Source organism: Vicugna pacos, chromosome 6, assembly GCF_048564905.1.
Source record: "Vicugna pacos chromosome 6, VicPac4, whole genome shotgun sequence".
Lineage (NCBI taxonomy): Eukaryota > Metazoa > Chordata > Mammalia > Artiodactyla > Camelidae > Vicugna > Vicugna pacos.
In genome coordinates, this window is record NC_132992.1 from 59,961,725 (window position 1) to 59,988,062 (window position 26,338).

General features: G+C 38.6%; 1 protein-coding gene and 1 long non-coding RNA gene across 4 annotated transcripts in view; both read right to left on the minus strand.

Moving 5' to 3' along the window:
* RTN1 (reticulon 1) overlaps positions 1-26,338 on the minus strand; it is a 208,203-nt gene that overhangs the window by 111,384 nt on the left and 70,481 nt on the right. Inside the window, exon 1 of one of the 3 annotated variants that reach the window (XM_072963154.1) lies at positions 4,420-4,573. The exons of the other annotated variants lie outside the window; for them this stretch is intronic. The gene's annotated coding sequence lies outside the window, so the exon portion shown is untranslated. Of the gene's footprint in view, positions 1-4,419; positions 4,574-26,338 lie in introns of those variants that run through there. 3 annotated transcript variants of the gene reach the window in all.
* Positions 21,603-26,338, minus strand: part of LOC140696947 (uncharacterized) — a 74,659-nt gene continuing 69,923 nt past the window's right edge. The window contains exon 3 of the long non-coding RNA XR_012073660.1: positions 21,603-21,874. This is a non-coding gene — a long non-coding RNA (uncharacterized lncRNA). The remainder of the gene's footprint in view (positions 21,875-26,338) is intronic.

The window sequence follows — 26,338 nt, forward strand, 5'->3', positions numbered from 1 at the left end:
ATATAACTCAGCAATTTTTGTATATTCACAGAATTATACAACCATTGCCAGTATCCAATCCACCCACCTACTTTTCTATTCCACTCCTAATGTTTTCAATACATAAAAAGCTCTAAGTTACCTTCACCATGCAAAGAGTAACCTTTGGAATAAAAACAAGAGTTACTTAAATCTATTTGTCATTTCTTGAAGAATTTTGCTCTCTGATTTCCAAAGAGAAAACCAGTTGTTCTTGGTCACACTTCCTCAATGCTATGCATACATTGATAGTAACAAAAAAAAAAATGTGTACTGTAAATTTCTACTTATACTTCGATGGTTCTTTTGTTCCCTCCCACGACAGAATCATCTAGCTCCCCAGCTGGACTCCTGTCACCTTCTCCGCGAATTAGTGTGATAGCGTCCTTGGTGTTCCACGGCTTCCAGCCTCGCCTCTTCTGTGTGTCACTTTGCACACAGCTCACACATTACTCTCCCTAAAACACCACTCTCACCATGTCACTTCTCTATTCCAAAGCCTCTGGTGAGTATCTTTGCCCATCTTTTGGCTTAGAATTCAGGATTATCATCAGTGAGGCCCCTGTCTGCCTTTACAGTTTGATTTCTGAGCCTGCTCAAGAAACACACCTGTTCAAGTCCACACACATTAGATTTTTCAACTTCTGTACCTTTGTGCAAGCCCTTCCTCTCAACTGAAAGGCTCCTTCACACCTCCCTAAACCCAAATAAAAACCTCTGGTGATGCCCCACCTCTTCTAGGAAGTCTTCTACCTCTCCTGCCGCACGGCCCCCCTCAATGCTTTCTCCCTCATCTTCATTCCAAGGCCACAACCATTTGTTTGGGGCTCATTGGCTTCTCTGCGTTTGTCACCAGTTATCTTATTCAGTGTACTGGTTGAGAACCATGTCTTATACTTCTTCATATCTTTCAGATCCCAGCACTGTGCTTTGTACATAGTATGTGCTCAGTAATCACTGGCTGGCTGATTACCTACACATTACTATCTGATTGAGTCACATTCAAGAGCTTTTAAAATAAGCTTTACCATTAATTATGTATCGATTCAATCAAAAGATTTATTGAACACTTACCACATGCAAAGCACCAAAGTGGAGGACATTCCTATACACATGTAGACTTAGTAACTTAGTGTCACAAAAATTCACTACTAAGCCATTGTTTGTAACTGGAAGTTCAGATTCCCCCAGCTGTTTGCAGCAGTGATGCTGGGTGGTGGCAGTGTCTGCTGGAGGATCATAATTGGGGAATATAGGTCCCATATGGAGCCCTAGCATGTCATACCTCCTGATTCATTTTTCTTGCCAGGCATGGCATTATCAGAAGAAAAAAATAAATAAGGAAGAATTGGAAGGGTTCTTTGAATTTATCTAATTCAATTCCCTTCCCAATCCCAGGAGCTCATCCACAAAATTCAGGATTGGCCATCTCCCAAGCTTAATTTGAATATTTCCATTCATAGAATCTCACTCACTGTTTGCTATGCATACCAAACAATTAATAAGTGCTTGTAATTAAGAGTGTAGGTCCTGGGGTCAGATGCATGGCTTTTAATACCAATCCCAACATTTACAAGCTGTGTGGCCTTGGGCAGATTTCCTAATGCTTTTGTGCTTCCATTTCACTTGTTAATAATAATTATCACCTCACAGAATTATTGTGAACACTAAATGAGATAATGGAATCAAAGCACTAAGAATCACGCTTGATACACATTAACAGCTCATTATTATTTTTTTAATTTAACTTTATACCTCACTGTTGCCACCAGCCTTTAGTCCCAGGTTTGTCTCCATAGTCTATTAGTAGAAAAAGACACCTCAGATAATCAGAAAACAATACAGCATGTAAAGTGCTAACCTCCCTAAAATATAAAGAGTTCCTAGAAATCAAAAAGAAAAAAGACTATCAATCCATTTTTTTCAGAAAATGAACAAAGGGCAAGAACAAACACTTTGCATAGAAAAGGCAATATAAATGACCCTGGAACATAAAAATGCAAATTAAAATAATTCTAAAGTGACATTTCTCCCTTATCAGGTTGGTGGGGCTGAAGGAAAATAGGCACTCATGTGAGGGGTCTGGTAGGAGTTGAATATGATATAATCCCCACAGAGGGCAATTTGGTAGTGCCTATTCAAATTACAAATGTATTTATTCTTTAAACCAGCAATCTTCCTTACAGGAATAATTCTATAGACATATTTGCATGGGTATAAAATGAACTTGGGCAAAGTTATTCACTGCAGTATAGTTTGAAATAACAAAAATTGAAATCAGCTCAAATATCCTGGTTAAACAGAGCCTGGTTAAACAAACTATGTACTCCTATACATAGAATACTGAGTAGCTGTACTGAGAATGAAGACAATCTCCACATACTGATATGGAAAGATTTTCAGATAAATAATGTTAAGAGAAGTAAGATGTGTGAGATATAGATGCAGATAAATATAGACAAACATATATAGAATACTCACTCAAGTAAAAAAGGGAGAAATAAGGATATACTTTGCATTTGTTTGTATCTGCATAAAAAAACACTGGGAAAATACACAAGAAACTAATTTTTAGCCATGGGGGTGGGATAGAACAGAGAGTAACAGAAGTGGAAGAATTTTTATTATGTACTTTTTAAAAAAACTATTTTCCTCTTTCAACCAAATGAATGTATTACTGTCTGAAATTTTAATTTCATTTGAAAACAAAGAAAAAGAAAACAAAGTGGAATGAAAGTAATGGTCTTACACAGCTATGATGAGAACCCCCAACCCAGCTTCCTTCTTCCACATGACAGGTGTTCAAAGATTTGAAGACAGGTGTGTCCTCTGTTAAGTTCTTGTGGCTCAGGCTAGAACCTTCTTCAGAACCTTCTTCATTCTCTCTTTCATGTTTTGTTTTCCTCACACTGTGAGCTTCTAGGAGATGTGAACTGTACTTCACGCCTCACTGTTTCCCTCATGCTAATAGCATACTTGCTGGCACATAGGTTTTGTGTGGTAAATATTTATGGAATAAATCACTGAATATGTTTCTAGATTCATCATAATGGTTAAAACCAAGGAATACACTATAGTTTGTCATTATCCCTCTAAAATCTGACCTGGACCTGACTACAAGCTCAGGAGCATAGAGATGGACAGTGACACAATTTCCCCTCCCAGTTTTGATTCCCTTCACTTAAACTTCCTATTTTTATTCACAAATCTTTATATTTGCTGCCCTGTACTATTAGCTCATGTTTCATTTGTGGCCAACTAAAATATGTGAGTAAGTTTTTTTTTAAAATAAGTACGTAGTTTCAAATTGCACTTTTAGCCACAGTAATGAGTGTATTTCATAAGCTTGAAAGACATTAAAGTCAGATGCAAACAATTTTCATATTTGCCTATGACCTGCATCTACCATTTAGAGCAGACTGAAGACCCTAGAAAGGGGATTTATCTCAGTTTGGAATAATCCACAAGATCAAGATGAAGCTACAGCTAGGGTTTCTCATTAGAGTGTGTTTTATAAAAAGAAATCTGGGTCCATACAGCATAAGGCCACACTTGTAGGGCTACCATCAGCCCATACTAGGTCTTGGCAAAAAAAAAAAAAAAAAAAAAAAGTCCTTTCTGTGCCTGAGACATGCATCCTCTGCTGAAAGTCTTGGATTTTGTGTGAGTGTTGGGAATGGAACATAGGTCACTGGAATCTAAAACAATGTCATGTAAAGTGACATGCTTTGGGAGGCACAGAAGGAAGGACAAATGAGGATGACGACTGAGGGACAATTCTACTAGAAAGATGCCATGGCACGTGATGTGGAATGACATGCTATGAAGTATGTTTCGGATGCCGTGGTGTGTACTGTGCTGTGCTCTGGCCTGACGTGACGGAGCAAGCAGCATGCCACAGCAGCAGGTCGTGGCCTGGCATGCTTTCCGTGTGGTATTCTGTGACAGAGACGTCACAGGTGTCAGAGGACTTGGAGTTCCATCTCCGTCAAGGTACTGGCCTTTCATCAGTCATTAAACCCACAGGAAACGGGTTTCCTCACTTAGGAAAGGAAGGTAACAACAACAACTAACATTTAAATTGCATGTTTACTCCGGGCTAAAAATGGATTATCTCATTTCAAGATTAAACGGGCACAGTCTATGAGGATCCCCCCCTCCACGCCCGTACTATTGATGAGGAAACCGAAGCTTAGGTTAAGAAACTGGCCCTGAAGAACATAGCCAGACGTAACAGAATCAGAACTTGGATTTAGGGCAACCTGACTCCAAAGCCGACGCTATTAGCATTATTCTCAGAACTGCTGTGACGATTAAAGGAGACTAAATGGTTTTGTCACTGGCAAAGCCCATTAACAATTCCCAGGAAATAAAAATAGAATCTGGGTAATAAAGTCTAACCTTTTTTTCCTTTGTGCTTCCTCTAGTTTCCCTTGCTTATGGGGGCCGCGTGCAGAGGCCTTGCCGCCGGCCCTTCAGACCAGAGTTCATGGCGCCAAACAGCTGCATGGACACCTCAGCTCTGCGGGTGGAGCGCAGAAGGGCCCCACCGGGCACTCAGCTCAAGATGGCGGCGGGCTGTGGGCGGAGGCTGCGCCTGGCACTGCGCGCGCGCGCGGGAGCATGGGCAGCGGGCCGCGCCCAGCACTGCGAGGACCCCGCCCCATTCCCTGCTCAGGAGATCCCGCCCGCCTGCGCCCGCTCAGGAAGAGCAGGTTCCCTACGGGAGGAGCTTGCACCTCCCCATTGTCTGATGAAAGAATAAAGCTTTCCTTTGCTTTTAAACCAAACTTGGTCTTGATCTATTGACTCCAAAGACACTGGGCAGGAGGACCCTTCTTGGGGTCTGAGTTGAGAGGGTCAGTAATATGATTATCATTAGCTACCATTTTGCATTTATACAGTATGCCTTCTTCCTCAAATTTTCAAAATCTAATTCCTATCTAGTCATGGAATATCTGAAACTTAATTTGGAGTTGTGGGTATTCCTAATTTTAAACATAATCCTCTGTTGGAATGCGGGTTGTAAAAATAGCAACAGATGTATGATGTCTTCGGACAAATTTGCAGAAAACTGGAATTCAGGATACATTACTTGGTAGACGCAAAGGCAAACCATTTTTTAACATACCTACATACATACAACAAACACACTCTCATGCCGTCACAATCAAAATATACGTAGAAAATTTATTCCATTAAGTTGCACAGAAAATGGAGCTCGGAGGTAGCTGTACTAATCAGGGGGAAAGACAAGAAAGATTAATGTCCTTTACCAACAACAGCATTCATTTTGATCCTCTGAGCTATCTGATCTTTGGGTCGAGGTAAACTGAATGTTTTAAGCAAGACAATAACTCAGCCGTTGATGTGCCAGAGTTTGGGCGTATTGATCCAAGTGGATTGAGTGCTCAGTCAGGAAACTACATCAAGATTTTTCTTTCCATTTTCTCTCCTTCCCATTTTATCTCCAGGAAAAAAAGAACAATAAATAATAAGCAATGAATTTAAAATACACAGCTTTTGACATCAGTGCAAAATTTCAATCAACTGTGTATTTGAAGGGGATAACTAAAATACTGCATTTTTCTAGTATAATACACTTGCATGATGATCAATAAATATGCATTGTGTTTTTGGGAATTTGGAGAAGATTTGCTACTGTGAGGAAAGTAAGACCTGCATTGGAGCTTTGAAAAGAGTCTGATTTTAGAGAGGCAGAGGGAAACAGGAGGAAGTTATTCAGGGAGCAGAAATAATAGCAAGGGCAAAGGTGAAGTAATGAAGAGGAAAGAATCTCAACTCCTAAATGAGAGCTTGGGAAGCAGTGGGAACTCAGGTCGGAAAGGGTGGCTGGGATTACGGAGCCAGCATGAGGGTTTCACAGAGGTGGCTGGAAATGAGGAACCGGTGATTGGTTTAGAGCAATTAGTCCAATAATAGCTCCCACAGCATACAGGGTTGAGAGTCATGTCAAGTGAATTCGTGATTTTTTTTAATTATAAAAGCAATATTACATGATCACTATACCATTTTTTTTTTTAAATACAGAAGTACACAAAGGCTAAGAAAAAGAGTGGTTCTAGCAGACGCCATGAAAAAATAGGGAACATCCACCAGGACTTGCATTTCAGTATAGCCTGGAATTCTAGGCTCCAGAGAACACAGCTCTTAAAAAGACCAGAGGAGGTGGGTTCAAAAGAAAGTCCTTTAAACACAGAAGTGCCTGGTTAGGGAAGTTTCATAAAATTGAAGGGATGTTGAGCTCAGGCTTGAAGGATGTGGAGGATTTGTATAGGCTAATGTGTGGGTAATGAATTTCCAAGGACAGAAGTATGGATTAAAATTATTGCCTGCCATATCAGTAAACAAAGGACACTGCAGCCATCAGTCATCAGCCACTACCACTGCCCTCGATGGTGAGCTGGAGGGAACTTAGGATGGAGACAGGTCCTCAGCCTCTGCAGCCACCCTCAGGGGTGCGCCCTGAGGAGGCTCAGGCTGGGAAGCACCGGATACTGGCCGTAGGTAGCCAAAGTGCATATCAAAGGAATGATTTCAATGAGCCCAGACTCTTGTATCTTCCTATATAAAGAAAAGTGCTAAACCCCTTAACTTGAGATATCTGCTTTTCTTTAATTAATAGTAATGTTTTGATGTTCCCACTATGTGGTCTTTGTTGCAAAAACTCCTATATATCCTGACCCCTCCCCTCCCTCTTCAGAGCAGTCTCTCAGAGCGATCTGAGAGGCCACATCCAGGCATGTGTCCTCAGAAATGACCACCAAATAAAACATAACTGTCAACTTTTATGTTGTGCTTTTTTTTAATTGACAAAAGTCTTGATGCTCTGATATTCAATCAAATATATTCAGATAGTTATTTGAATTTCTATATATTCCATCTAAACATTGGACACTACCTCACAGTCATCTTTTTTGAGTTGTCTGAAATGAATCTGTCATGTTTGAGGGCAAAAACAGGCTCCCTAAACAAGCTAGTATGTGAACAGTTAAAATGGTCTGAATAAAATCATAAATAAATGAGAACTTGCAGAGGATACTGCATTTATCTGTTCTATAAGATTTTATAAAATGAGAGCAGAAGCCAAAACCAAATGTGTCCTGGAAAAGGAACTAGCAACCATTTACTATGTCAATAATTCAATATGAGCATTAAAATTTCATGGGCCTTTAAAAACTCCTAAAAATAACCTGCAGGACATCATCTTCTGCATCTAGTGTTTGGAGCCCTGTAATCATGACTCCTAAGAACTGTACTTTGTTCCAGCTAAGGACTAGAGTAACAGAATTAGGCCACAGACAGAAGTCAGTCTCATTTAAGTATTTTTTTTAATTTGGTTAACTATTAGCTGGAATTTTAATCTGTCCCTTAACATAAAGTGGTTTTCAAAATAAATGTTTCTTGGAAAGAGCAATTGGAAAGAAAATAGATAAGTTTTCCCTTTCCTAAGTGTGTAAGAATAGACCAGAGTCAATATATGCTTTCTGTTCTTTGTTTTTATTGTTTTTGCTGAAAACTTGTATATTATTTAACGTATTTTTATTTACCTGTAAGTTGGTAAGCCAGATGCCAATAAGATGCACTTATATTTTGAGAAGAAGCCAATGGTTAAAACAGAGATATCCAATTTCTTGTTAGCTGTTGGTCTTTTTTTGTCAGGTGACCCCAGAAAGACCTGATTTTTGAAAATGACACCCTTTAAGGTAAATTCTTTGGTTTAATTCTTGAATGTTTCATATTTCTTCTCTGAATGTCAAGATTGTTTCAATATTATTTCTTAACATATATTTATATCCTATACATGAATCTTTTCTTCCTAACTAAAAGAAATGGGAAGAAACAGCATTCATTGAATACTTGCTGTATGCCTGCCAGTTACCATGATAGACCATGCCAATCAATAAACACATGAACACTTTAAAGTAGCTATTTAGTAATACCACAAGAATTGTGAAGACAAGCCAAACTCAGTTATGATACAACAAATGATATTTTTCAGGGCTTAGTTATTTAACTTCATTCATCCAATATATACTGGGTGCCTACTATATGCTAGGCACTTATCCCAGTTTTTGGGAGAATATGAATGAGATACACAGTCCCTGGCCCCTTGGAGGACAGAAACAAACAAGCAACAAACAAGCAACAAACAAACAAAAACACAACTATGCAGGCAGGGCAAGGACTGCTAATTGTCCCCCAGTGTTTGTCCCATCCCTCTTCTCTTTAGACCCCCACCACCACCAAGGAATTTTAGCATATTGCCACCCAGCTAAAGACTATACTTTCCAACCTCCCACTAGGTATGGACACATGACAGGGAGTGAGGTGTGTGCCTCTGGATCACGTCCTTCAGGAAGAAGCTGGTTGCCCTCCACTTTCTTTCCTCTCCCAATGATCTAGTCCATGAACACGGTCTCTTTGAGCTGCATTGACAGTGCAGATGAGGCAACACTTACAGAGATGATGGGCATCAGGAGCCCCTGGGGCAGATCCTCACCTGACTGTTCACCTGCTTCAGGACTATCAAGTAAGAGAGAAATAAACTTCTAAGTTGTTTGAGCCACTCTGTTTTTTTACCTCTTTGTTATAGAAGTTTAGTCTACACTCTAACTAACACAGCAGAAAAGTACAATAACTGACAGTTGTAATAAGCACTCTGAAGGAAACAGACAACTGGATAAGAGGAAAACAACAAAAGGTTATCAGTGGGGAGGGATGTCTTACTTTAGATAAGATGCTCAGGACACTCTAAGGAGGTGACATTTAAGCTGAGACCTAAAGGATGAGAAGAGGCAATACGCAACTTTTTTTTGTTTTCCTTTGGTGAAACATAATAGAATCCTTCAGTTTTTCCTCCCCGTTCTAGACTGCTTTATTCTCACCCTGTCCAAGAGCCAGGGTACAAGTAACATATACTTGGATAAAAGCCCTAGGATAGGCCCATTACTGGAGTACCTGATCCGAGATAACCAGAGAACTGCCGAGATTCGAAGAGAATACATTGAGAGAATGTGCCACAGTTGTCATTTTTATGTGAAGAGCCACATGCATCAGTGAATCAGCCAGCGACAAACCTTACTGAATGGCTGTCTGCCTTAACTCACAGTCGCACTAACTGGGAGGTACTTGAAGGCAACACAGGTCCTTGGATCCAGTCTCTGTATCCCTAGCACAGCACTTGGCACATAATAAGAGTTCAGTGGCTCTTACTAAATGACTAAGTTTACAAAGGACTCACCAAATCTTTGAAAAATTCCCTTTTCTTGGCAGCACAAAGATGGGACCTCATAGCAACTATTTCTTTTAAGACAGCTTTTCCAAAACTGTGGTCATGGTCCATTGACTAAAATCAGGATTTAGATCATCTTCCCTACCCCTGCACAGGTTGGATCACTAGAGGTAACGGAGGTGTGGCTCTACCTCAGAATGGTAGATGCATCACGGCTCTTGATCTCGTCTGCTTCTGTCTATTTTGTCCATAGGCCACAGAGCCTGCACTGTGTTTAGACAGCTGCTCATCTGCTCACCCCCGACTCCAGCTTCTACTCTATTAATGGCTCAGGGATGAGGCAGGGGAGCTTCATCCATTAAATGACTCTACCGGGGTCTTGAGCTTCATCACTAACATGTTAATATGTTTCTGTTCCTCTCCTTTTACTTAATTCCATGTGTCTCACTGTTAAAAAAAATTATACTAGATAATAGTAAGGATGACAATAAGTAAGGATTTATTTAACTTTCCTCTGTGCTAAACACTGTGCTACATACATTAACTCATCTAAGCTCTTTAATAATTCTGTGAGACAGGTACTACTGTTATCCCCATTTTATAGATAGGAAAACTGAGAATTAGAGACAGTACATGGCTTGAACAAGGCATCACATTTGTAGGGTCATAATCATCTTACTTTGCCCAGGATTAAGGGGATTTCCAGGATGTAGGACTGTCAGTGCTAAAAATTGAGAGTGTCTTGGACAAACGAAGACAAGTTGGTCACCCTATAAATAGCTGAAGAATTCGAATGCAGGTAGTTGGACTCTAAAGCAGTTATTCTTAATCATGTTGTTATCCTACCTGATTATTTGTTCAAGTAGTCATTACTGTTATAGACTGTGTCTCCCCCAAATCCACATTCTACCCCTCAATGTGATAGCATCAAGGGGTGGAGCTTTGTGGAAACAATTAGGATTTTATGAAGTTATGAGGGTAGAGCCCCCATGGATGGGATTAGTGCCCTTATAGGAGTGACAAGAGAGCCTGCAACTCTCTGCTCTCCACTATGAGAGGACGCAGCGAGAAGTCTGCAATCTGGAAGAGGGTCATCTCCAGAACTGTCATCCTGGCCTTAGACTTCCAGGCTCCAGACTGAGAGAAATAAATTTCCGTTGTTTATAAGCCTCCCATTTTGTGGTATTTTGTTATAGCAGCCCAAGCTGATGAAAACAATTACTAGAATGAATGGAAGTTCTCTCTGGGGTATTTAACAATGTTAAGTGGAAACAGTAATAGCCGGAAAGTCTTTTACATGAAGTCATGTTGTTCTGCACTCCAATCTCCATTAGGGTGTTTTTCAAAACGCTATTAATGTATGTACTTCAAGAAAGACGCTTTTTGATTTGGCACCTGAAGAAAGTCAGTATCAATACACAGTAAGCGTTTCTGAGGCTCTACAATATGAACAGGAATGTGAAAAGGTGCACCACTAACCTCACTATAAATGAAATAATTTTTCATGGACACTTTCCCCAGCAATGATTGTTTGACTCCAGAATTTCAGAATAATTGAGGAGAACTGTGCTGGGAACTCTGAGGGGGGGCAAGCCCTGCTCCTTGCAGAACCCGTCCTACTGTGCAAGAAGCTGGGAACGCAGAACGCTGAAATGCAGTCTTATAAGATCAGCCATGACGGATTTGTTCTGCATTAAGATTAAACATAAATAGAATTAAAATAAAAAGGATTGTTTCTCTTTGCTTTTATCTCACAACAGTCTACATAATCCCTGACAACATCAAAGGCCTAAGCACCTCTTAGCTGGTTTGGGGTAAAAAATCCACTTTGATTCATCATGTGGTCACTGGGATCCCATCTGCAAAGAACACTGCATCCATAAGCAAGTCTCAAGATATCAAGGGGAGACACAGTCTGCTCTCCTCCAGGAGCTACAGTACACTGGCTACAGCTGTGATGGAAGGTAAAGAACAGAAGGTACAGGAAGGACAACATGCTGCGGAAAGGCAGAGGACAAAGTGGTCCTTTCTGATTTGTGGGACATGGAGGCACGTCCCAGAGGAGTTGGTGTTTGGGTGGATGGATAGGATGGCAACAGGAGGAGATGGAAGTCTTGCCCTCCCCAGACAGAGAGCACAAAAAAAGCAAAGCCATGGGAAAGTCTGAGTCTTAAGAGAAAGATTGTCTAGTGTAGTGGATGCCACATATGGGGAACACAATAGAACAAATAAATTAACCAAAAGCCAAAAACATAGAACTTGGAATTTCAATGACTAATGCATTATTTCCTTTTATTTAGAAGCTTGGGATCTGGAAATGTATCAAGTTTGCATTAAGGCCAGTTCAATAGTCTCAGAACTCTATTTATTTCTATGGTTCTTTCCCAGAATTTATCATCTAAAGCCTCAATGTTATGGTCATTGTTATGACCATATGTATGTGTGTATGTGTATACATATCCTTATTTTCATAAGCTAGAATTAATGGAAATTAATAGTGATTATCTCAATCACAGGTATTCAGAAATAAAAATAAACACTTAAATTTTCAAACCTGGTTTATTTCCCCAAAGGTTTGCAGCCTTGAGTACTTTAAGAATTGTGTAGTGATGTGAGCTCCTTCCTCTATCGAAGTCACCCATCATTAACAGGACCTCTATTCTGAGTTGTTTCTCTAATAGCCTGATGTACTTGTGATGACTGATTCTCATTCTCAAACTGGTATTTTGGTCCATTATTTGCAAAATGGTTGGGTAGATGCAGGGAACCATCTGAAGTCATGGAATTCAAAAAAACCACACGTCTGTACAGGGGTCTGCAGCAGGCTTCTTACCAATCAGGTGGACTAGTAACAAGCAAGAGTTGCTGGTAAATCCATCAGTCTGAACTGTGCAAGAAGTTCAGGCATTGCTTTTTAAGGTGTCAAGTGGCTCCTTAACTTTCATAAAATTAAAACCCAAGTGCATCTGTGAGCACTGTGGAGGTATATGAATCATAAGCATTCATAAAATGTCATGCCTAAATTAGGTCTTATCATCAAATAGTATTTATTAAACGCCTACATACTGCATACACATGGCAGTATGCAAGGCAGATTAGCAACAGAATGCTGTATCTTCAGCCATAAAAATACTTCATAAAAATGCCAAACAGTTGCTGGAGGTCATAAAGATTATTCTTTTACTGTGAATATTCTCATCATAAATTTCAAATAAAGAGTGGAATGGGGTAACTGCTCCCATTTGGTGAAATCTTCACTGAAGTGCTTGCTCAATATCCTTATCAGTAAATAAAAGGCTTATATGCAATTCCAATTATGCTTCTTGTGAGAATAAGACATTCTCAGGAGAATTAGTCATGTATGGATTCACGCCACTTTGCACTGTGTTTTTTAAAATCATAGGACAATAAGAAACACAGTGAGGAGTATCTACATTTAAATGGTCAAAGAACCATTTTCTCTTAGACTTGAGTACACTATTCATTATTTATTGCTATTGCCTTTTGTAATTACTTCTCAGAATACATAGTTTAAAAATTTTTGTGAAGTCTGAACACAGAACATTTGAACACAACAGCACCGAAATTGCTATTTGTATCTGGAGGCTGAGGACACACCCAAATACTGGAAAAATAAAATTTTTAGTCAATCAACTAATGCTTTGTCTACAGAACATTTAAAAAAAATCTGTTGGTTTTTATATCATGTAACTGACTTTAAAAAAAACAAACCATGTGACTCAACCTGCTATTCCCACATCTTTTGGTGGTTCCGAGATGATTTTAAATCTGAGTGAGTTGTTATCCTCATAGATTTTTTTGACTCCTTAGTCACTTTCATTTATAAATGTGCTCATTAAATTCCAATTTCATTGTTCAGCTTACCAATAAGCACATTCAACTGCCTTCAGTGTGCTCAGCACTTTATTAGGTAATCTGAGTGCTACCAAAGAAGCCAAAGAAGGTCAAAATAACAATTTACACCTTTCCAAATTAAGTTCCATGACACTAGTCTAATTTCTTTCTCTCCTTGTCCAAGATTAAGGGGAAAAAATATACCAAGAGAAAATCTGTACTACTGGCTGATTTCTTAGTGAACACGATGCTAAATCATGCAACAGTGACAGTGCATCTTTTAGGTGGCTGCTTTTCTTCCTTAGAGAGCTCCTAGACTGAAAAACACTCATCCCTCAAGATGAACAAGACAAAGACACAGCCCTTGTCTTTCATTATTTAATGTCTCAGGTTTTCAAAGAATGTGGAAAACCTACTAATAATATCCTTTTTAGATAAAGGGAGTCTTTTTTTTGTGCCATTTTAGAGATGGAAAATTGAGAGCTTAGGGAAAAAAATGAAAAGATGTATTACTTATGAAATGCTGTGGCTGTCTCTGGGATCCCTATGAATGAACCACAGGTAATGGGCCAGCCTGATAATGGAGCTCTTTGGTGAATCAGTCATTGTACTCCCTTGGATGCGGCTCAAGTTATGCCTGACTTATATTGCATTCTGTCTCTAATGAATAATGTTACAGTAAAATTGCAAAGCAATGTATTTCAGATGGCGTGCTATGAATTAATATAATAATACACTTGTTAATTAAGGATATAATTCCTTACCTTAAAGTAGTTCATAAATTAGGCTTTAATTGCATCATCCTTTCCATAAGTATTTTATTTTAAGTGGCTTCCTAGGTAAGAGCCCTAAAGACAGTGAAGTGTAAATCTATGAGACATATGGGTATTCTATCTCATTAGCTATAAGTTGTTATCCTGGGATTTCAAAATTGTAGAATAGATAAACAAGATTACACTGTATAGCACAGGGAAATATACACAAAATGTTATGATAAATCACAGAGAAAAAAATGTGACAATGAGTGTGTATATGTCCATGAATGACTGAAAAATTGTGCTGAACACTGGAATTTGACACAACATTGTAAAATGATTATAAATCAATAAAAAATGTTAAAAAAAATAAGTTGTTATCACACCTAGTTAGTTATATCAGAAAAAAAATTCTCATCATTGATTTCTTGTTATAGTATAACCAATCTCATTAAACCTAATTAAGAAAAAACTAAATACAGTAATATATAATGTGATTTTGTTCCAATAAATGAAGAATTATTACATACTTGTTATGTATCTTTTGATGCTAAAAGCTAATTTATAACAAATAAACCAGAACAAAGAGAACTCACTTTAAACCAATAATAATATTCATTTACAGATAATAAATATTCTCATTTTGCATTGTCTTTAAATATCTCATGAAAGATATTTTTTCTATAGTTGAGTGTCAGAAGTAATTTTTCCATCAGGTGAAGAATCTCCTGAACTCTCTGCAGTGTCCCCACCTGACTTGCCAACTTATACCTCTATGTCTCAGATTTAACAGGACCAGCAGGTGGGAGCACTGTCATTTCTTAGGTATTCAGGGGCTGATTTATCATGGTTTTTCATTAAATGTCTTTCTTCTTCTATCCTGTTTATGATCGTCTCATTATCTTACCTAAGAGAAGACAAAAGAAAAGAACAAGAAATGGGACAAGAAAAAAATATTCAGCCCATCCTTTGGTACTTCTTTTTTGATACTTCCAAAAAAAAAAAAAAAAAACATAAAAAGATGATGGAATATGGTGACTGAAATAAGGATTTTAGATTATGTGAAGGTTTTACCCAACTATGACTTTCTTTCTTTTGCGTTAAAAAAGGAGAGTTACTGTTATTTCTCTATTATTAAAAGACTGGGATAAACCTACATACATGTTTGCTAAATAGAATGTCAAATTTATAGATCTTGGGCTAGTATCCACACTATGGGTAAAAGAGTATCTGTAGTGAACTGCCAGCTAAACTTAGATGAAAGGGAAGCTTTAAATGCCTTAAGTAGCAAAATTTAAACATAATGCAACTGCTGAGTTAATGATAGCTGAGTTCTTTATTGTTCTATGGCGAACAATGTGAATGTCTTACTAAATTGACTTTAGAAATTGCTGAATTTCCCCCCAAAGCATTCTGCATCCCACTTGGTAATATGTGGAATCAATCCAAATAAAAAGTGTATGAAAGTGATTTATAACCTTCAAAACACTGTACAGATTATTATAATTTGACTCTGTAGGGTTGGTTTCTTTTAACCTCTGTAGTTTTTGTTGTGTTACCTACTGTTTTAGCTGTGTCAACATGGGAAGAATTGAGAGCTAAAGTAATTAGGCAAATAATTCGAGCCAAAAATATGACTGAAAAAAAAGTTATTTGGCAGTCTCTCTCTACACTGATCAAAATCAGTTCATAGTAATCCAATTCTTGATTTTGTTTTTTTCCCCAAAGGCCTCAAATAAAAACATATGAAGTCAATGAAATTCAAGTAATTTTCATTTGGAATCTAATATTTATATATGTATTTTTAGTGTTCCCTTCTGAATAAACTGCAATCAGTGTGTATAAATCTGGTCACAATACTTCACCACCACCATGGTTGAGTCTGAGGAGTGATATGGTAGTCAGCCAACAGTCAGCTCACAAAACATTCTCAAATATTCCCACAGGGAAACTGCATGACTGGAAGTCACTCCTCCAAAAAAATCTTCCCAGTAATTACAAAGTACCATCTTTTTCTCATTACTTGAAGAGGCAAAGATGGCCACGTAACCACTTGTAGGTTACTTTACTGAATGAACATTTCAGGCAGAAATGTTGCAATAATAAACAGAAACCTCCTTCAAAGCCAATGGCAACAATGGCTGCCGGTCCATCTATTCATGCTACTTTCCCGCATTGTTGCTGGGATGTAATTGCCCAGCCAGGGACTACATTTCCCAGCTCCCTTCCTGTGTGGGACCATGTGACTAGTTCTTGCTAATAGGATGTGAGCAGAAGTGGTATGTGTCACCTCTAGGCTGAGATGGTTAAGAAGGAAGCATCTCAGCCACCTCTCTTCTATTGGCTGAATGTCTCTGTCCCCACATCACCCTGAAGACCTTATGTTAAAGATGATAGAACCAAAATATGAAACGAACCTGGGTCCTTGAATCACGGTTTGAGAGTCACCTGCATGTTAATTAGGAACATACGTTTTTAGACTTCATGTGAGTGAGAAATAAACCTCTATTATGTTTAACCAATTGTACATTTTTGGCTTTGGTATATATATATATATATATATATATATATATATATATAGCAGCTACCACCACTCTAAATTAGAAAAATCCTATCACAACATTTCAAACATGATACATCTCTCTAGGAGGCTTTTTTCACTAGAAGATGATAGCTAACACTTATGAACTGCTTACTATGTGTCACACACTGTTCTAAATCCTCTATAGGTATCAACTCACTCAATCCTTATAATAGCTCCATGAGGTAGCTATTATTTATTATTTCTGTTTTACAGATGAGAAAATTGAGGTACAGTGAGATTAAGAACAACACAGCAACAGACATGGAAGCAACCTAAGTGTCCATCTACAGATAAATGGATAAAGAAGATGTCATATATATATACACAGAGGAATATTAGTCATAAGAATGAAACAATGCCATTTTCAGCAACATGGATGTACCAGGAGATTATCATACTAAATGAAGTAAATCAAACAGAGGAAGACTGATATTATATGACATCACTATATGTGCAGTTGAAAAAAATGATACAAATTAACTTATTACAAAACAGAAACAGATGCACAGACATAGAAAACAAATTTATGGTTACCAAGGGGGAAGGGTAGAAGGATAAATTAGGAGCTTGGGATTAACAGATTAACACTACTATATATAAAACAGACAAACAACAACAAAGTCCTACTGCATAGCACAGAGAACTATATTCAATATCTTGTAATAAATGAATAAAAATGCTGGACTGGTGGCCTGGTTTATTACAAAGACCATACTTCTGTGAAACAGTAACTTGTCTCTAATAACTGAAGTAAAGAAGAGAAGCCATTTGAATCCTGAACTGTTCCTCTCACAACCAGGGACAAGAAGTTTTAAAGTGGGGGCTGCAGAGATCAATCAATACAAATAATATCCAACAAGAAAAAAATAATTAAATAAAGTTTACTTCAATAGGATGCCATATTATAATCGAGCTTAGCTCATTCCTGTCACTTTCCTGTTTATTCTGCAGTCGAAAGCCTGTTGCACCTTGGAGAATAAATACTTCACACTGGCACTTGTGAGAAGAACATTGCTAAGGCCTTGTCCTCCCGCCTCTTTTCTGAACATGTCCATAACACAGGAACTTCCTTCATCTTGGAAGTGTGGGGTTTGGGAGAGGGAGACACAACCCCTTAAGCTCTTCTCTCCTCCTCATTTGCCCTGCCCAAGGGAAGAGGCTGAGCCTTCTCGTGCCGGGTGGAGCTAAGGCTCTTCAATCTGGAGCTCACCTAAGGCCTGCCTCTCACCCGCTCTGGAGCTGCACAGGGCTCCTCTCCTTCACCCAGTAGGAGGCTCTGCTGGGGACCAGATGGAACATTCATTTCAGGAGAAGGATGAGGAGTAAGAAGCCCATTTTATTACACAGGTCCAGGCTGTGCCCTCCAACCCAGGTTTTCTAGAAATAAGACAACTGTGTAGGCTCGAATCTGACTGGATTGGTTCAGAACTCAGGAGAAGGAGTGAGAATAATCGATGCTCTGAAACTCCCGCAGATATCCTAAATCATTTATTGAGTTATGGTTTCCAAACTAAAAATAATCCACGTGCCATTGCTGACAGGTGACGATGCGCGAGTGTTCGTGGGGCAACATGCACCTCACCTAAGACGGTGTCAGAATAAGTGACACCTAAGAAGGTGTCAGCATAAGTAAATGGGATCCCTCTACTGAGGATCCTCAGCATCATAATTCTGCCCACATCACAGAGGAGCAGACAGACTCTCCACTTTGCACCCTCCTTTGACTGGTCCATGTTATTAGAGGAGAGCAGACATTTCACATCATCGTCATGGGCATGATGGGTCATCTACCTGCTCTTGGTTTAGAGGCATACCCTAAAATCCTGGGGCGTTAGCCTGCTTTTTCTGTTTGTTTGTTTGTCTTTCTTCATGGCCACAGATTTTTTAGCCCTCAGTGATTCCTCTTCTTCCAGTAACAGTTACTAATCAGTTGAAAATAGAGCACATTATACATACTAAAGCTGCAAGAATGAGACCACATCCCACAACGAAGAGGCTTTGTCATCTAAATGCCCTTCTATTGTGACTGGTACCTACCACTGGCTCCTTTTCGCCTTTGGCCATTAACTCAGTGGCACTTCTTGCAAACCATCTCTTTCTGGAATAAAATGAAAGTCAAAGATGGCTTCTTCTGCTCAGCTGAAGGGTGTTTAAATTCTGGACTCTGAATCCCAGACCTTTTGTCCTTTTTCCAAAGTACTCTTAGGACCAAAAAAGTTCTCCCTTTTGTGGGAAATGCATGGGTGGCTAATAAGATTGATGCTACATTTTCTGCTAAAGAGAATGATGTTTTTTCCTCTACTTTTTCCCCTAAGTCTTCAGAAATCAAAGATGATGGAAAGTCAAGACCGGAAAAACTATTTTATGTCTTTCCTGTGCCACGTCAGGGCTGCACGATGCAGCCTCCACTTGCCTCTGTCTCCTGCACCACATTCATCTCTTGCTCTCTGCACCCCAGGCAAATTGGCTTCCTTTAAGTTCCTTGGACATGCTGTGTTCTGATGTCCTCTGCTTGGAAAATCGTCCTCCCCCTTCACCTAATAGCTCCTCCTCATTCTTCAGATCACTCACTGCTTCCTCCAGGAAGGCTTCCCTGACTTCTCTGAGCAGATCAGTCCTTCTATCACAGACTCTCCAGTCCCCTGTGGCTCTGTTTTGAAGTAATGATCACAGTTGTAATTTTACATTTATTTTGTGAGTATTTTATTTTCTCTCTCTCTAACTAGATTGTAAGCTCCATGACAACAGGAGCCACATATATTTTTGCTTATCACGGTATTTTAAGCCATGTATTAAATTAATGTATGAGTGACTTTTTAAAAATTCTCAGAAAATCCTGTGCTATAGATATTTTAAACTCAATATTTTAAAAAATAAAGATGCACTGCTGGCTGTGCTAAATGATTTGTCCAAGTTACAGTAAATGAGGAGGGCCTGAGACCATACTTATTCATGCATTCATCCAGTATTTACTGAGTGCACTATATGTTTTGTTCTGTGTCAAATAGTGGAATAAAATAACAAAAAGTCATAATTCTTTCAGGAGCTGCTAGTCTATTTGAGCAAGAGAGGTCTGTAAACAAATAAGTCAAATAAAATATTACCCGGGTTAGGATGTTTATTTAGCATATAGCAGACATACACAGGAAAGGGTGCTCAGGTCTATCGGAAGAGCAGTGTCTTGAAATACAAGCAAGTGCTTCCCAAATAGACCAGTAATAAGGGCGTTAGGGTGGAGGGAGCCCTGGAAGCACAGGTGTGGAAGACCATGAGAGTGAGGCCCCCTGAGACAGAGCAAACAGAGTGGAGGGGCAGGAACATAGGTTATGAGGCTGGGCTGAGTGGGCAGGGCCAGGTCAGAGAGGTTCTCGTATGCCATGAAGATGTTGGCTATTATGCTATAGGGAGTCACTGAGAGGTCTTAAGTGAGAGAGTTCTGACCAGATTTCAGAAAGGTCACTCTAGAAACGGAGATAGGTAGACAGATTATGAGCAGATGAGTCTATAAACTGAAAGATCAGAGTAAAGTATACAGCACTTGTCCAGGACAGTGATAATAAAGACCAGAACTAGGCCAGCAGCAGTGGGAATGGAAGGGATTAGATACAGAAGACATTAAAGGAAGAGAAGTGTCCAGGATCTGATACCCACTGGGTGAGCAAGCTGAGAGGGAGGGAGGAATCTGGGGTGATCCTTCAGTTTAGGGTGTGATTGGTTGAGTGGATGGTAATATAATTTCCCTACACATGAAGCAAAAAGAGGTTTGGGAAGACAGGAAAGAAATCCTATTTGGGATCCATTGAGTTGAAACTGCCTGAGAAACATATGAGTATAGCTGCTCACTGAGCAAGAAAAATGAATGCAGGAAACCTTGGTAAGTGGAGCCATGGTTGTGAATGAGGCCATGGGAAAGGCTGCAGAGAAGGAAGATGGAATCCCAAGGAACCAGACCTACATTTCTGGTGAGGACTGAGGAGCAGGAGCCAGCAAAGGAGACAATGATTCCCAACATTTTAATTCTAAACAATGGAGAATGGAAAAAGATTCCTACTGTATAAGGAAAATCATACTTTCCTCCTGATATATTGTGTTCCTTTGGAGGGCATTTTCATGGTGTTCTGGCACATTTTTACCAGGCTGCTTAGTGATTCAGAGAATTTGCCTAACCTGTTTCGGAAAACCCCGTCCAGTTCTGTGCATACACATTTAAATTGCCCATGTATTGCTAAGTCCTTTAATTATTGCTCACAACCTCATTGCTCTTCTTCTTCCCCGTACTTCCACCCTGCAGTCTCAGAGGAGAACATTAAGGCAAAGATGTTAAATGATTCAGCAAGGATTACATCGTCAGTCAAGAGCAGGGCAGGAATTTAAATTCAGAATGGTTGAGTTTCTCTTCCCACACTTAAATTCTACCAGGACTTGAAAGAAAAATTTGTAAATAACCCTGCACTAGTTGGTATTTCTTGCACATTGTGGCCTTAGTCCTTCATTCACCACTCTTGTGCTAGGAGCTGCTTAAGTACTAGGGATAAAAGGTGAAAAGACATGCTCCTTCTCCTCAAGGAGCTCCTAGGATACTGGAAGCTGGACTAGTTGCCAGTTAGAAGACACTGTGATTTATGCTATGAAAGAGGTCTTTGCAAGTGCCATTGAGGGTGAAGGGGGTCGCCGAATTCTATCCTTGGGTCTGGAGAGGAGACGCAATGCTTGTACTGAAACTTAACTTTCTTAGCATGTAAACATAACCATTAAAGAGAAGAAATTCAATAAATTAAAGAGAATCTATGGCCAATATTAACAAAACTTAATGTTATCTCAGATTTATATCCAACTGTCATGAAACTGAAAGGAAGTTCGTGGGAAGAAAAACCATAATAGAAGCAAGTGTTACCTAACAGTGCCAACCATCCAGGAGGTAATCAAAGCTGGTGGTTATCAAACTCAAGAGAAAATTTAGACTGGAACCATTTTAACTGAATGAAGAAGCCTTGGAAAGCAGAGAGCCAAGGTCTACTGCAGATCTCAGATCCCATGCATGCCACTAGCTTCTCTTTTCTCTCACTCTCTTTTAACTTTTTAGGGCAACTCTATTTCTATTTGTTTCTTCTCATTGATTCTAACAAGCAAAGGATTGAGGAAACTGATTTATTACAACATAAGCTCATTTTGGTAGCAGTGAATCCAATTACATCATAGAGAGCAAGGTAAATGCAGGAAGTACTGCAAAACCATTAGTTCCACAAATATTTCTTCACTTTACTTGCAACTTGTAACAGCAATAGATAGGATGTGAGAGGTGGAGGCATTTGCCCTTAGAAGTAGAGTGGGAGCCTCTCAAATTCTGATTTCACATCTCCTTTTCTTTATAGCACTATTACTGGATGTTACTCCAAGGCATGGCACCTGCATGGAAGGCAGAATTAATATAATAATAATAATAATAATAATAATAATAATAACAACAACAACAACAACATCATCAACAACAATAACAATAATAATAAGTACATCATAATAATGAGCAGCCATGCAAAACACCTTTTACTTGTATCATCTCATTTAGTCCCCCAACAACCCTGTGGAGTGGGGTCTTATCCCACCTGTGCAGATAAGAAAATGGAAATGTTCAGACCAAGGTCATATGGACAGTGGTTGGGGGAGCAGGGGTTGGGATCTGAATCCAGGTCTCACTGATTTCAGAGTCCAAGCTCTCCATCACTTAGCCATCTCCTTTCTACTTGTTCAGAGCTAATCAGAGCAAAAATCAGAGCAGACCTCTTGGACTATTTTCTTTCTTTTTAAATAACTCTATTGTAGACTTCAATGTCTTGGTAGAAATTAAAAATCTTCAGAATTTCAGTCATCAAATTGTTGCTACTATATAGGGTGATGTTTTACTTAATTGTAATCAGTACATAATTTTGAGACTCTGCTCTTCCTACTCAATGTTATTTCAAAATCTGATCCCATCTTCTGACATGGTTCATATCAGTTGTCATTTTAATGGCCATAAAATATTCCATTCTGGCCACCATTTAGTTTCCTTCCAAATAAGCATGGACAGTTTTCATGTGCCCTTTCCCCTCATTCCTATCATTATTAATTGTCATTTAGGTGTTTACTAATTTTAAGAATTTCTAAAGTGACTTTCATTTAAATTTTACTTTTCTTCATTGATTTCCTTGACTACCTGACTTGATTAAAATTGCAAAATTGTTGAATTGAGTAGGTTAGATAAGAATTACATAAAAATAAAATAACGGCTTTTGAAACATCTCTGTAAAGACAGGTATTTTGTAAAGAGATGATAAAAGAGTATATAAGACTCACAGTACAGAGAAGTGGATCATGAAGATACTGTTTTTGGAAGATGGCTACCCAGCAGTTCCACCCAACAAAATCTCTTCATGGGAAGGAGAAAGTATATTTGCATTTTGATCCTTGGCTTTGGACTCTTCTTTTACAACGAAAAGTAGCCAGAAGCAATAATTAAAGTTGAAGAGATTGAATAACTCTTGTCAGTTTAGAGAGTGCAATTTTCCCCTGGGTTAGCAGAGCTGGAACCATCTTAAAGCACCAATACAACTTCATGGCACACAGTTGTAGAAATGGAAAGAAGTTAAGTCAGCCTTTTATCCCAAATCTCTTACCTAAATTAATTATTAAGATCCAGTAATGAGAAAAAATGCAACTAAATGGATAAGATAGAATAATACGTGATCATGATTTCCTAAGAGGCTATAATGGCTTGTTTTTCATGTTGAGGTCCTGATTTATAGCTGCTGTCTCACTGCAAGAGAGGCATGCACTTCACCAACAACTTTTTCAAGTAACTGATATGGAATGTTGTAGAATCACAACAGTTGTTCGTCGGTGCAATTTTTCTCCTTCCTGTCTCAGCCATGAGCTACCCTTTTTTACCGAGAATGATTGATCATCACTTACAAAGGGGAGGTGGAAATGGTTAGCTCCAAGTCTACCCTGTGGGCTATGTTGAGTAACAGTGCAGTGATGGCTGCAGTGGCCCTGATTACCATCACCCCCTGTGCTAAGCACTTGCCACACTTTGCAGATATCATTGCATTTACACCTCTCAACAACCACATGAGGAAAGCTGTGTCAATATGATTGTACAGATGAAGAAAGCAAGATGGAGAAGTGAAGAACGTTGTTCATGAACACACGGTGGCTAAGTTTCTAATCCAGGCCTAATCTCTTGATGCCTATGCTGTGTTATCTCCCTACATGTTTATCTATATGTGTGTTTTTGGTCAGTCAATCACAGACGTCTCCAAATTTCCACTATATGTGTGCTAAGTGGAGACAAATACACTCTCCAAAATTCTGGGTGAAGTGGGGAGTAGAGAGGGAATCAGGCAAGAAAGTGACCCTGTGGCGCCACACCCCACAGGAGAAGCAGTTCAAGAAGGCCTGGATTACATTCTCTTGGAGGCTGTGTGTACTGTGAAATGCTACTGCCTGAATTTTGGAAGTAGTAGATTGTGAGATGACTGGGTATGTGGGAGCTGGGGAGAGAGGAACAGTAGGTGAATTGGGATATACATCCTCCCCCACAGTCTTCTGATCTCCATCAAGGAAACTAAACTGAGAAATGCTTTGGGTTTTGGGATTTATTCTTTTTTTTTTAACTTTTTTTTATTGAGTTATAGTCATTTTACAATGTTGTGTCAAATTCCAGTGTAGAGCATGATTTTTCAGTTATACATGAACATACATATATTGATTGTCACATTTTTTTTTGCTGTGAGCTACCACAAGATCTTGTATATATTTCCCTGTGCTATACAGTATAATCTTGTTTATCTATTCTGCATATGCCTGTCAGTATCTACAAATTTTGAACTCCCAGTCTGTCCCTTCCCACCACCCGCCCCCTTGGCAACCACAAGTTTGTAGTCTGTGTCTATGAGTCTGTTTCTGTTTTGTATTTATGTTCTTTTTTTTTTTTTTTAGATTCCACATATAAGTGATCTCATATGGTATTTTTCTTTCTCTTTCTGGCTTACTTCACTTAGAATGACATTCTCCAGGGACATCCATATTGCTGCAAATGGCATTATGTTGTCATTTTTATGGCTGAATAGTATTTCATTGTATAAATATACCACAACTTCTTTATCCAGTCATCTGTTGATGGACATTTAGGCTGTTTCCATGTGTTGGCTATTGTAAATACTGCTGCTATGAACGTTGGGGTGCAGGTGTCTTTTTGAAGTAGGGTTCCTCCTGGATACATGCCCAGGGGATTTATTCTTGAGAGCAGTGAAGGAACAGTCTCTAGGCTCAAAATCACAGACCAAATTCGCTGCTTTCTCTGTAGCAAATGTGAGGACAGAGTGGGGCCAGTGTCACCTGATAACACCGGGGTATCACTGAGGCCCATCATCAAGGACACTGTCCCTTTCTTTGGGGAACACACAAGAAAAGAGAAAATGAAGGGGCATTTATTTACCTCACCAGCTAGCAATATGCACTATGAACCTCTAGTAATTAAGACAGTGTGGTATAGACAAATAAATGGGGGAAAAAAGTAGGTAACAAAAGTCTTATAATCTTAAAATGTTCCAGTTTGGTAGCAAAAAAAAAAGGTATTTCATGGTTTCAATTTGCATTGTTCTGGTTTTCAGAAAGGGTATTAATATTTACAAATACTTATTGGCTACTTGTCATTTCTTCCTCTGTGCACTTCCTCTTTACATCCTTGTACATTTTTTATTAAGTCATTTGTCCTTTTTATATTACTTTGTTGGCACTCAATATATTTTGATTATTGATCTCACATTTATGTACCTTTCAAAAAATCTCCACTATTACTATTTTCAACTTTAATTATGATTATCATTGGCTGTACAGAAGTTTTAGTTTATATGTGGTCAAATCTGTGAACTTTTCCATTATGTCTTTTGGATTTTGTGTATTGTGGGGAAAATATTATTGAGGTATACTTTGGGAGTACATTTTGCGAAAGCCTTTAAGAAAGGAAATTTAGCAGTGCTTCTTTTTCATACTGAAAATTACCTTTTATGAAATATGCTATTCTCTCTTCATTTGAATGTTTTGGTAGAAAGAAACTGTATACCATATACAAATTCATATTTTTGAGATCGTTAAGTGATTCTGAGTGGCTGAGGAGTAAGTAATCAATGGTACTTTTAATCTTGTAACTACTGAGGCATATAATGCAGGAAAAATAGGATAGAAATTGGAGTAGGAACTGGTAAAATTCTTACAGTCCCATTTTTAAAACTGATATATTTTAATAACAGAAAGTGTTCTTGTATCTCTTAATAGATTTAAATGTATTTCCAATTTTCACTTTTTGCACCCAGTTTTATCTATTTTCACAAATTCAATAACACTGCAAAACTTGATCCAAAGTTCGTATCACTGGATGAATCTTGCAGTAACTACTTCAAACAGAGAGGTGTCTGTGTGTTACAACTGTAAATATGTTAGCTCATATTCTAGATGGCTGAGTTTTTACCAACCCTAATGCAGCAGGTATTGCTTTAAACACTTTTTCCATTTGCAAAATAATGTGTTTTCCAATCATTATGTTAATCTAATCAGTGAACTGATCAGTACTCAAGCTGCTTTGTCTTAATTCTCCCTGTAACACTAATTTCATTTTTCCTTCTTAAAACAGTCTCATCTTGCACTATATGAGTTAATTTTAGTGCCTATTGATATAAGTACATTGCTAAAACCCATATGAAAAATTTTAACAAAAGTAAGACATGTAAGATTTAAGGGCCAAGATAAATTTTGTCATCTGGTGCTTTGTCTCTACCTAAGTACATTTGTTTCTTTCCCATCTGTTTGGAAACTTACTTAAATAAATTAACA